Source organism: Mizuhopecten yessoensis, unplaced genomic scaffold (assembly GCF_002113885.1).
Source record: "Mizuhopecten yessoensis strain PY_sf001 unplaced genomic scaffold, ASM211388v2 scaffold10423, whole genome shotgun sequence".
Taxonomy (NCBI): Eukaryota; Metazoa; Mollusca; class Bivalvia; order Pectinida; family Pectinidae; genus Mizuhopecten; species Mizuhopecten yessoensis.
In genome coordinates, this window is record NW_018408539.1 from 117,788 (window position 1) to 130,942 (window position 13,155).

Here is a 13,155-nt window from a genome sequence, read left to right on the forward strand (position 1 = left end):
ATTCTTAGCGTATTAATACAACACTGACCGGAACAATATCCAATGTAAATAAACATGACGGCTGCTGAAATATCGCTGGGCATTGGGAGACTTGACAATGTCATTGTAAATTTATGTGCAAAATAAAAAATGAAATACAAAATACTTTTATTACAACAAAAACAAGACTAAGGTCTGCAATATCGTACAAAATGCACATCGATGCCAATGCCGACAATGGAAACAATTTCAACGCTTATACAATTTATCAGAAATATCGTCTGTTACACTGCACTGATCAACAGGGATTCGTTACAAATGTCTGAAATACACATATTCTATAGACCTACTGACACATATGTTACAGACCTACTGATATGAGTTAAAGTTTCAAAGTACTACTTTGTTTGCCAATCAGCACGCGACAATACGCTGTTCAAACTATTGAACGAAATTGTGTGGACTGTCGATAAAGCGGGCATTTTTTATTTTAAATATAAATTATCAGTTAAAAAGAGCATAAGAGGTATAGAAATATAAGTATTGAACTGTTTTTGTATGGTATTTATGATTTATTTGAATGACACAGCTTTGCAAGCAAACAACATAATGCGCGCAATGCTTAAATATTTACATTTGCGCTACAACCCACTAAATGAACATTACCAGCAGAAATGCATTTCATTTCAGTATGAAAGCAAAACCTTCCGTGACGTATCACGTGGTTTACTTGTGATATCATGGATTAACCTTGCTCAATGAGAATCTTGTCGCTTCGCTTCGGTTAACATGGAGAATGCCCACTAAATGCCCACTAAAATGACTACGGTTAATTATTGGCGCCAATTTTATAAAAAATAGGACTGTTCCGTCAATGTCGTTTAAAGGACGAAGCATAAACAAAACGCAGTAAATAAATAAATAATTTATGAACAAATAAATAAACATTGAACGGCGTTTTTAAAACGTTCATGCCGGTATGAACGAAAATATGCTACATCAATATTAAACATACCTCAGTACCAAATAATTGGCTCCCTCAAATATTTGTTCGTGTTTTAATAAGGCAAAAAGTTAAACCACTTTTGATAAAGAGCTGGATTGGACTAAGTTAAATTAATCCACCGTCTAGTATATATCTTTTTTAATTCTGATATTTTCTCTGTATTTGCAAGAATCGCGTCTAAGCTTCTTACTGTGTTAGCTCTATGCATACCATCTCCATAACAAACATATCCATAACAACCATTTTATGATTTATACAACCATCTCCATAACAACCATCTCCATAACAACCTGAAATTGGCCTTTCGCACATGACACTCTACTGATAAAACATCCCTCATTCGTCTGGGCAATATCGTCACTGTAGCCTTAACAACCAATAAAAGCCACTTAAATAGCTGTCCCACCCTACTAAGGTACAAGATCTGTAGATAAATGACGCCAAAGGAACTATTCAGCAGTCCAACAGTTCCATTTTTACAAATGTTTGACTCTGTTGGAAAATGTAAACACCATTTTAAAGGTAAATCACTACCAAATTCGTGACATTCACTATGGCGATTCATCACCATAAAACACATATAAACGTATGGTCCAGCCGATGAACAACGGCCGTGACTTACCATGACGGTTCGCGCGATGTTGGTGACACCGCTTCAAAACACGCATGACGGCCGCTAAACGTATCGCTTTGTTATTCAGTTTTAAGAACTTGATGTCATTTAATATATCAAAGAAAATGTCTCTTCATGGTCATTTGTCTTATGTTATTTATGGATAGTATGTTTCGCGTAAACAACCTCGAAATTAGAACTATCATACAAAGAATATTATCAATATAAAATAACGTTTTCTTGTAAAACAGACAAAGACACATTACATATATGACTTTATGTATCTTAAATATCTAACAATATCCTCCTGTCAACACAATAGAAACGTTACGTTCTGTTCATAGCGATTTGATTTTAAATCTCTGCACAAATTCCGAAACTTGTTAAGTAGTTCATTTTGACGTACATTTTGCGTAAATTCAAACTTTAATGACTTATACTAGTAAATTGCAGAAAATAAAATAAAATAATTTTGCTCGAATAAAAATGTGTCTTGACTGAATAGAACGAAACACTTTTCACTTTTCCCCCTTAGGCGACGTAACGAGTATAACGTTGATCCACATTTAGAGTGTCAAACATCAGTAGAAATCGTGAGGTCATTTTATTATTTCGAGTAAAATTTCATGCATCATTATCATTTTCGGAAACACTATAATGTATGTGGATAAAGTCAATACTAATAAACAGCATGTTGACGTACAATGTATGAACAGCAAAATCTAAAAATGGGACAACCGACTCGTTCTTAACCGATGGGAACGATTTTGTGAATATACGCCAGTCCACAACCTCACATCTAGCTTCTCCTTCTAATCCCGGCCATCTTTTAAACTTTATGTATTTCACAACAATTATGAAAAAAAAGTTAATGAGCTCATGTTGATCGTTCTTCTTTTTCCGCACCATACCGTACATACAATGGAGTCACACAACATAATGCAAAATATGATAAAGCATCTAAAAACGACGTCATTTTACGTTACACAAGGTGTCACCAACATCGCGCGTAACATCCATACACAATATCACGTACTATGTAAGACAGTTAGAAACACCGCAGCTCTTTCTGTCTTGGGAGGGATGCCTTGCAACAGCCAAGGTCATATGGAGACGGATGACTACGGTTGGTTGTTATACATGTATATGTACATAGTTTTACTTCCTATCAACAGCTTAGGTAATTACAGGACGTGGGGTGACTACAGATAGACCAGAAAAAAGTACATAAGTAGGAATAGAGGATAGTTATATCCTAGGTAATGCAATAGGGGCTGCAGGTAGGATACATCAGACCTATTCCCCCCNCCCCCCCCAAACCGTAGCTTCGACGTATCACCAAACAAGTGTATATATGTTACCTGTAAGGTACTGATCACAATACAATAATGATATCGAAGATTTATTTTCTGCCTGTACAACGACTTGACAAAAATTGTAAACTTCATACGTCACTCAATACATGTCGTCCAGCCTATTGACTCAGTTATAGCTTGATAAAGGGATCAGTCAGTCCTGAAGCGTTTCGACACCTTTAAAAGGTAAAATGTTCTCGTACATAGTAAACGTTTGACATAACATATTTCGAAACTGATTGATCTTATTGAAGATATAATGCAATATTGTTGTGTATGAATATAGGGCAGAACAAGGTCACGCTCATCAATATTTGAAGGATTGTCATGACCTTATGTCTGCCATCACTGTCATTGACGTCACTAAGTCAAATCCGCTGTTTTTGTCTCTTAATTTCACATTCTTCTTACACATGGAAACAGATATTTAGGAAAGTTAGAAGCATTCTACAAGAAAGTTAAAAACGTAAACCGCTTGTACATGTAATACAGGTGACAAAAACATTTGATAAAGTTTCCAGGGCAAGATTGTTTTTTATTTAATTATTTATTTACTTATTTGTTTTTTATAGCCATGTACATATACATGCATTTTAAGTTGTATATAGATTTTTTAACTACTTGTATACACAGTGCGCTGTAAAGCACTATCGAGACTGTTGTTTTCAAATATTAGCTACAGCCTATTTTTTATTTTTTATTTTTTTGCTTTTATGTAATGCAATTAGTTTGCTTTTTTATTTCTATGTCGTTATAAAGAAGCGCATTGCTCCGAAAATTTGACAACATTATACTGTCGACACTGTTAGAATTACTTCCTTGCCAATTATCTTTAAAGCGTATACATTTTGATGTAAAAAGGGCGTATAACTATTTATAAATCGATGTCTGCTAGTTTTGATTTGATATTATACTGATTGACAAAAAAAAATCACCCTCAAATATTATAGTTGTAAGTTTGAGGTCTTAAGGAGACTCTGTTGTTATTCTGTTTAAATTCATAATTCAACTTTGTTATACATGTGGTTTACGTATCTGTCTCGAACAAAACGCCACAATATGTAAAAAATCGGCGAGTGGGCATGTATAATGATAAAGTTTAACAATGTCACTGACCCCTTTCCATACACACAGTTATTGCGACCTATGTTTATTGCCTGTTGATGTCGTGCAATTGTGTTTAATCCTAAAATACGTTTACAAATATTTATTTATGTAATAGTAATAATAATAATTCGAGGTTTTTATATACCGCGTTATCACAACCTAGTTCGTAGGTCGTCTCAAAGCGGTTCACAAATGATTATCCGTGGTTATAGAGCCTTTGCAACCAAACAATATCTTTCTCAACTCCCTGGGGAGCATACAGCCGTAGCTGCCATTTCGACGCTTACAGCTAGCATTGAACAATTCTAGCACTGCCCAACCAATATGTCCATAATCTCATGTGTATAGTATTTAGTATATAGGAATAAATCGTTAGTCAACAGAGATAACATTTTTATTTGTACCTCATCCCCCCCCCCCCCCCCCCCCCCCCCCCCCCCCCTTCGGTCTAAGTTATGGTAAAATCCGGATATTCCGTCACGACGGGGTTTCTGTTTTTAGTATTACACTATCCGCTACATTGACGTGTTTTTGGTTTCCAATGATGTATCATTGTGTATGATATATTCGTTGTCAAATTGAGGTTTGATATTGTGATGAATAAGAAATAATATGTAAGATATCATAATGATGGTGTATTATCATCAGATATCGACTGTAACATGTACCTTTGTATAACAGCAAATATAAAACGATAAAAAGAGGAAATGAGGTAAAACAAATCATGTATACCAAATGAAGTTACCAACATCTTCTCTTAGAGTAAATTTCCAAACATAGGACCCCAAGGAGGTACATGTACTTATATGATGCTTTAATAAAACATGATAACAACAGTGATGCCAACGAAACATAAAGTTGGGGTCTGCACGTACTATTTCATCACATGACTGACCCATTTTACTATGTTATAAGGCCGTGTCATGAATATAGAATTACACACGTGTAATAAACCTAAAGTTGCTGCAATTGGTCAAACGTTGGAAAACGTAGTTCGTCGCCATTGCAGGTACTACTTGTATTTAATATACAACATGATACATTTGCTGTTATTTCAGATGACGTTTAAATGTTTGTTTTCTCATCATTATGTCCATTGCGTTAAAACTGTTCACTGTGCACTGCGCGGAAAGACAATACTATGATCAGATTACTTTCGTTTGAACTGAGTCAGCTGAGAACACATAATAGGTTTTGAATATTTTTTTCGAATTATAAATGTTTTGTGATAAACAGAATCTTACATTCGTGTTCATATTTTAATACGGATGCCGATAAACCATTGATTTTCCCCAAATAATTTTAATAAAAAATAAATCACAGGTGCCACCGAAATCAGTTTATGCGACAACGGAATATAACATGACTGGACCAAATTACAGCACAGTGTTTCCAAAGATGCAGGTGAGTGAAGACGACATGTACGGACAGGTTTTATTGTTGCCGTCAGAATATCGCAGGGAAACATGCTAAGATGACACCTAAACAAAGAAAACATTCGACGAACCACAACGAAAAAAACACAAATGACAAAACTCTACTCCAGAAGGATCAGTGTAAGCTGTCAAACACGTGATCATGTCTCCCATAATAGATAATCAATTGTTCTTAAGGTCAGGGAAACGTATTGTAGAAGCTTTTTTAAGTATTTCTGACCGTAATACGCGCGAGGAAATCAAAGGTCAGAAAAATCTGGCACTGTAATTATATGACTACCATAGTCACCGTGTTAATTTTGGCTGACCAGTGTCTTGACCAGCCATGTGTGATTTTAATCAGTCGACTATTGTAAGACTTCCTGCTGACCTTTACATGCTGACTTGATGAAAGGACAAGATAGATTGTGACAGAATGGGAAAAGAAATTGGCAGATCACCAATTTCTTATATAAACAACTCTGACCTAAATTGGAATTGATGTCAAACTGGCCTAAGCATGCATTATATGAAGACTGCAATAACTAAGAAGAGCCTTTATGCTGTTGCAGCACTTGCGCACAAAGGATGTGTGAGCTTAAGCCATATTTGGAATAAGGAATAAAAGCGGGTATGAATTCGAACTGCAAAATGTACGTATTGAGAAATACGATACTTTGTAATATTTAGACATTGTCTACTGTCTCAACTCGGGGACATTAATTTATGAAGAAATATCAAAATTTAATGGTTAACACGTATTCTACTTGAGCGCCAAATTGATTGGATGTCGGGTCGGAACGGTGGACTTAAGACAAATTTGATCAAGACTTGCACTAAAATGTCTACGTTTACCTTTTTCAAAAATGCATATATAAGAAAGTAGCCATACTGTTAAATATTTCAAATCAAATTCACTCTATGCAAGGGGATGAAGTGTAGGTAAAAAACAAGTTTTCCTATATACAGATGTCCTATATCGTTAAGCTCTTACAGATTTACAGCAAGCCAATTAACCACCTTCAAACTTTCTAATCTAAGCCGAGGTTTTGGTTATTTTCATTGTACAAATAGCGTATTATATTTTTATAAAGCAGATTAATTGCAATGAAACGTATAATCCAATCCGATTTTTCAATTTATGACTCGTTTCCAAATTGCAAATTCTTATTGAAGGAACATGAATATCCAAAGAATGTTTAAGTATATTTTCTCAATAATCTGTTGATATATTAATTAGTACTATTGTTTTATTTTGATACAGACTTTTCTGTTAACATCCGTAGCACGCTGTAGTCAAGAAACTTAACAATATTTCCAATGAAAACATACAGATAACAAAATGTGTCCGAAAAAAGAAACAAAATTAGTGTCAAAGTAATAATAAGAACAGGAAAAGGCCATTCGAGAAGATAAACATATCATCCCGTACATAAGGGGATTATCTGAAACCATTCAGAGGATGTATCGTACTGTAGATATAGCATAGCAACGGCCGTGAAGCCCAAGCAACACGCTTCATAATATCATTGTCCACCATAAGGATACGAATTATAGAGTAAGCAGCACAGAAAGAAATCCAACCGTTGAAAACAGGAAGCAGTCGGGTCGCACATCATTAGTCACAAACTATGACACACAACACAATCGTGTTATTGACCGGAACAACTCCAGAATGTTGGACAAAAACGCGTTCTATTTCAGTGGCTAAAACAGGAAACCATTTAGTTACAGTTGACCAGAATCGAGATGACTAGGCTCATAGACTTTGGACATCTTTGACCGGATATTTAACATATCGTTACCGAATCGATTTGTCAATGTTATCGCCATTCTGTTCAAATAGCGAAGCAAGGTCGAGGGAAATTCCATTGCCGGATCTCATACATATGTTATACCATTGTGTATATATACTTCATAATTTCCACACATACATACTACTGTAAACCACCTACTGGTTCATTGTAGCACGATACATTCATCATCATGGGGTGTCAGTATAAGTACAATCAAGAGGAAGTTGGAATAACTTGAGAATGGGTTTCTTTGGGAATCGATTTTTCCTAAATAAATAAAGAAGTCAAAGGTGAGGTCCTAAACCGGAAATAGCATCCACACCGCTGTGATCTACGTAAAAACATAGTCCTTCATAAACTAATCACTGTAATTGCATGAAACATAATTTGAAAAATCAACGCCATTTTAAGCGTAAAAAATGCACACGGAGAAGCCAATGCCATTTATATTGTTTCAAAATATTTTTCTTCATGGTTTTATGATTCATGATATTCCTCCGCGGAAATCTTTTCTCTGTTTACGGTTGTCACAAACCGATGATTTCGATGATTATTGAGTCTCTATGTCAACGCTAAAGACGATATATCCCATTGCGTTAGCACTAATAAGGGTATTATTTCTTACTGCGTCAACATTTAGGGCAAACTTTACCACAGCATCAACACTTAATGATAAATGTACCAATGCGTCAAAACAAAAGGCAAGATATACCGCATCGTCAACAGTAAGGCACATATTTCTCATGAATCACAACTGCCGCGGTGAGATTCTTGAATGTGTTACCTTGGTTTAAGTTTTCTGTCTTACGATAACTACAGCGGCAGATTCTGTTATTCATTATAGAAAACCACACTACGATTGGCAGTTCTTTGCTTGCTTTCGTTTTCGTAATTTATGGTTATTTCTGTTAAATTTACATTTAGGTTAATAAAGATTAGGTAAATCAATCAATAAGTTATCGTTAAGATATTCACTAGTATTCATGATGTCTATAACTATAAACATCCTACAAAGCAATATGTATAGGTACATTTAAGCTTTAATCACTAGAGGAAGCAGGGAAGCCGAAATGGGTAGGGTATCCATTTTATCACCCACCATCATTATCTAATGACAGGGATAAGGTAATTGATATAGAGTGATAACGGTTGCCTATAGTTTAACACACTCCATGGTCATACCCATACATCGTTAGGCTTTAATAAGGCCTCGTGGAGCATGTTAAATTGGTACCTGACAGGCAAAAGGATGACGCTGTCGAGAAGGTGACAGAACCGCTATGTATACGAGCTAGCAGAATATATCATTGACATCTTTTGAAGTAATAATTGTCTGCCTATTGAAATCATACACGTATATAAAAGCATATAAAACATATCCTATAGTTAATGCGTAACATAATAGAATTATAGTACATATTTCTAAATTGACATCGCAATGAGAATTAAACCCTTCAATCATTACACGTTCTTTATAAAAACAAAAATAAACTTTTGTGAGCACACAACGTAACACGATCTGCAATGTGCACGCCATGATTTGTGCAAGACGTTTCAGTGTATGCGCACTGAACAATGTATGAGATAAAACCTTTCGTAGAAGAATACCAAAGCTATGACACATTATTGGATATGTCTCGTGGTTGATACATATTGATGAATGGCCTGTGAATAAATATGATTTTGAAATTATACGTTTAGTGTTTCATTGTAACTTGATATATGGCTCACCTGTTTATCTTGCGCACATTGCACATCGTGTAACGTCGTGTAACGTTGTGCAATCCCACAATTTAGTCTTAGTCTCGAGGACATGAATTCCGTGAAGAGTTGTATAATTGACTAATAACAGTTTCGCATTTGATTCCAAAATTTCGATTTTCGAAAGAATTTGTAATAAATTTTTCAATTTTATTGGTAAGTGTTAAAAAAATAAAAGATGTACAATATTATGAGATATTTGTCTAAGTATTAAGATCAAAACACCACAATTGTTTTTGTGCTTGATTAAATTATCAATCTAGTTAAGAATATTGCTACTTCAAAATAGATAATAACACAAGGTTAGGGTCAAAATGTAATTAGAAAAGGAAAGAAAATGTATAACCCACATATAATTTATAACATAAAATTATGCAAAACCTCCTGACAACCAAAGTGCTCCTTAAGAGTAACCGATGAAAAACACACACAATGTTTGCAACCGAGATGGCATGTGTTATTGAAGTGTAAGGGTTCCCTGTATTATGTGTTCTACGTCATGATATCGCAAACTCAATCGCAGAGTATTGATTTAAGACAAAGAAAACAAGTCCACTCAGGTCATGGAGGAGATTGTCGTATTATATTGTCTTAACGGTCAAAACTAAGATGCCATGGATCAGGAAAATATTAATGAGCGAATTTCCAACCTTTATTACCCATTAAACGTTGTAAAATCACACACCATAGGGCGCTGGACTCAATAAGACGGTGATACGTGTTGATAGGTTGAATGCCGAGCCAAGTACTCTCACCCTCTATGGATATTGTTATGATCAGCCTCTTGTGAATCAAAAGTGTAAACCGCTGGAATTATGTACTACATGTTATAAGAGTACGCTGAACTTTAAACCGCATACAACTATAAAGGAAACGAAACGTAACCCCCCCCAAAAGAGTCATTTTTTTTGTAACAACAAAATGCTATTCATGCAAGAAAAGTTTTGTTTAATTCGATGTAATACCTTTTTTCTCAATACGATCAGTATTTCATTGGCAGCTGACTTTGCATTGTTTTGAAGATAAATTTATAAACGCTTATTAAAGAAAAGACAGACAAAGGATGCTTGCTCGTGCCCTTGAATTCACATTCATATAAATTGTCGTTTTTTTCTGTAATAACTACATTTCCAAATAGCTTTTGCATGCCATTATCCCCAGATCGGAAATCAAAATTTCATATCTTGACATTTACAGAAAGACAATAATACTTCAGACACCAATTTCTGAACTAAATTTACTGACTTTAATTTCACCATCGCTGACTTTCCTTTTCCCCGTAGTAACATAGCGTGCAAAGCTCACTAATAATATGTTGGCCAAGAGCAAGTATTCGACTTTAATATCTATTTAAAACGTCTTAACATTAACATTGTTTATGATAAAAACCATCGCATTCATCAGCAGACAGAGGTCACATGGTTTTTAACTGCTTGCCAAGTCGTTCAAAACAAGTAATCTTTGTACATGTTCCCCAACGGTTCACTAATATATACCGTCGTTTGTACAGCTGGTTCACAAGGAAGGATGAGGATGCTATCAACTAATGCAAATAGCACCCACACGTATGTATTTACAGTATACCAGTTGACACGGTCATTTAATTATGATACAATACTACGCTAAAACCATGTGTACGGTGGTGTACAGGTATGGATAGATAAACAAAGTTGTTATATATACGAAAGTCAAAGCTGCAATTTTACTCATATCCAACCAGAGAGCAGATAGTCAACTTAAGACCATCAGTCAAAATGAGTACCTTACACTCAGTTTAGCAGACTTCTGAACACGGAATATATTAGACACTTTTCTCAGGAAGAGTAGCACACAAAAAATGAAAATGAAATAAAAATAAAATAAAATAAAAATAAGAAAGAATAAATAAATAATAGATATAAGAAATAACATCACCGAACAATCTTAAACAATACATCTGCTAATACTTAAGAGATGTTGAATTTCAATACACCTATCTCAACATGTAATCCTTCAAATGCATCTCCTTTGCACATTATGTAGTTTGCGATCATTTCATGATGATGGACAGGGAAGGACCGGGGGAAGATGGCAAGATGTACTGGTAACACTTAACATGAACAGACATCAATATAACAATCTTTAGTCAGAATAATGTTAAATAGAATACATGTATAAGTAAGAACATGTTACTGCGTCAGTTTAACGACATGAAAGGCCTATAAATCATTGATCTCTACGCAACACGTTTAGCATTCCCGACTCGATATCCTATCATTTAGATAATTACCGATATGAGACTGTGAACATCTTTAAACCTTTTAATCTCTCTCCAGGTCTTGAAATGTAGCATTTAAACCTTTTTAAAGCATGTCTAGTTTGTCGAATCTGGTGTCCATGATATGGCTGTAATAGTTTATATCCGGTTGGCGACATCGTTGATGCAATCACATTAGAAAATGCGGGCAATAAAAAGTCTGGGGAGACCAATCGTTGCGAATCACTCGTGCTATAATATTGGACACTTTCTTTTTCAAATTGTCAATACACCGCTTTACACACCTTATATTTAGTTTGTGAATGGCGTTTATCCTGATCTATTTGACAATGTTTATTATTGACGTTCAATGGTTATAAATTATTAGCTATGATGTAAATATTAGCTAATTATTAGTACTTTATAAGGACGCTTATCACTTTGTTAATAAACCTTGTACGTTTGATAAAAACGTACATAATTGAACTTGTGACAAACTTAATTAAATCCGTTACAGCCCTCAACATGTAAGGACAAAACCAGAAAACGAATAGATTTTTGTGTGATCAGTGGACAGGGAAAGCTGAACCTACCTTTAAGAGTTTGTTACATGTATCCAGCACACGGCTTTAATGCTGGACAGACACACTTTCAGCTTCATGAAAACAAGGAAAAGTACGCCAATAGAAAAATGTCGTATTTTTGCAAACGTTTCTCTAAGTTCTTTCATCGTTCAACTTAATTGGAACAAAAAGTTTCATGGAAAGAAAAGAGGTGTATCTTTGGTTCAGTTTTATGTTTGTGTTTTACGTCCTATTAACAGCTTGGGTCATTTAACGAGAGAGAAAAACCACCGACCTACGGCAAGTACCTGGCGAATGTCGCAAGCCTCAATTTCGCGACCTAGTGGTGAAGGGCTAGTGATAGAAGAATGTCAGACGCCTTAATCACTTTTGCCATCGCGACCCCGGATGCGGCATGAGGTATAAAAATACAAACGTTGAAACAAATAGATTAATCCAAATAAATCCTTTCAGTTCGTCAAAATCAAAATTCTATTCATTCGACTTCTTGCGTATGAAGTGTCGGAGTACGACTTTTACCCTGATTCAATAGTACTAATATTGATACTTAGAGGTTCTGATATTTGCCAGGTTGAGCACTGGCAGAGCCAGACATAAATCTTGTTTACACAGATTTTTGTTAGTTACAATGTTCTATTGAAAAGAGGCGGAGCAGTATCCTTATCCCTCCTGTACGTTGTACCTGGCAACCGGTATTCGGAAAGGTTTTAACACACCAGTATGATAAGCTTGTATAGTTTGCAAATATACAGCTAAATTTATTTGGTGTCAAGCAGGCCTATTGCCATTGCAAGCAAATCTATAACAGTTTCTGTAAAGAACCTTTAAATTAACTGATGATTTTTCCGTCGACATTATCACAAAAGTAGCTTGCATATCGTTTTGTATCGTCTGAAGATTTGTGTCAAGTGTATGGATTTCGAACCGCTTATTATTTTTTGAATTATGGATCAGATAAAGTTGAAGCACTATAAAAGATAATTCCTTTTTGTATGTCCGCGCTTTGGAGGATGTCGGGGGTAGTTGATCCCATAAACTATCAGGATCTTGAACTTTACACATCTGATTGATAGCCTTTGGTGCTCTACGAATAATCCTCGTGTTTTTACATTATAATGGCTATTCGGTTACGAAACAAGATGGTCAAAATCCAATTAAATTCCAGAATTATGCGGACATTTGTTTTGTTTTAATTGAACCAAAAAAGGTGAAAAGGATATGATACATTGTTGCATGTTTTTGGATTGGGAATGGTGTAAAAGCCGAAATATGCACTTCAACAAAACATTAGCTACACTTCATC

General features: G+C 35.1%; 1 protein-coding gene across 1 annotated transcript in view; it reads right to left on the minus strand.

The window, feature by feature from the left end:
• LOC110460526 (cardioacceleratory peptide receptor-like) overlaps positions 1-13,155 on the minus strand; it is a 71,836-nt gene that overhangs the window by 4,880 nt on the left and 53,801 nt on the right. The window lies entirely within an intron of this gene.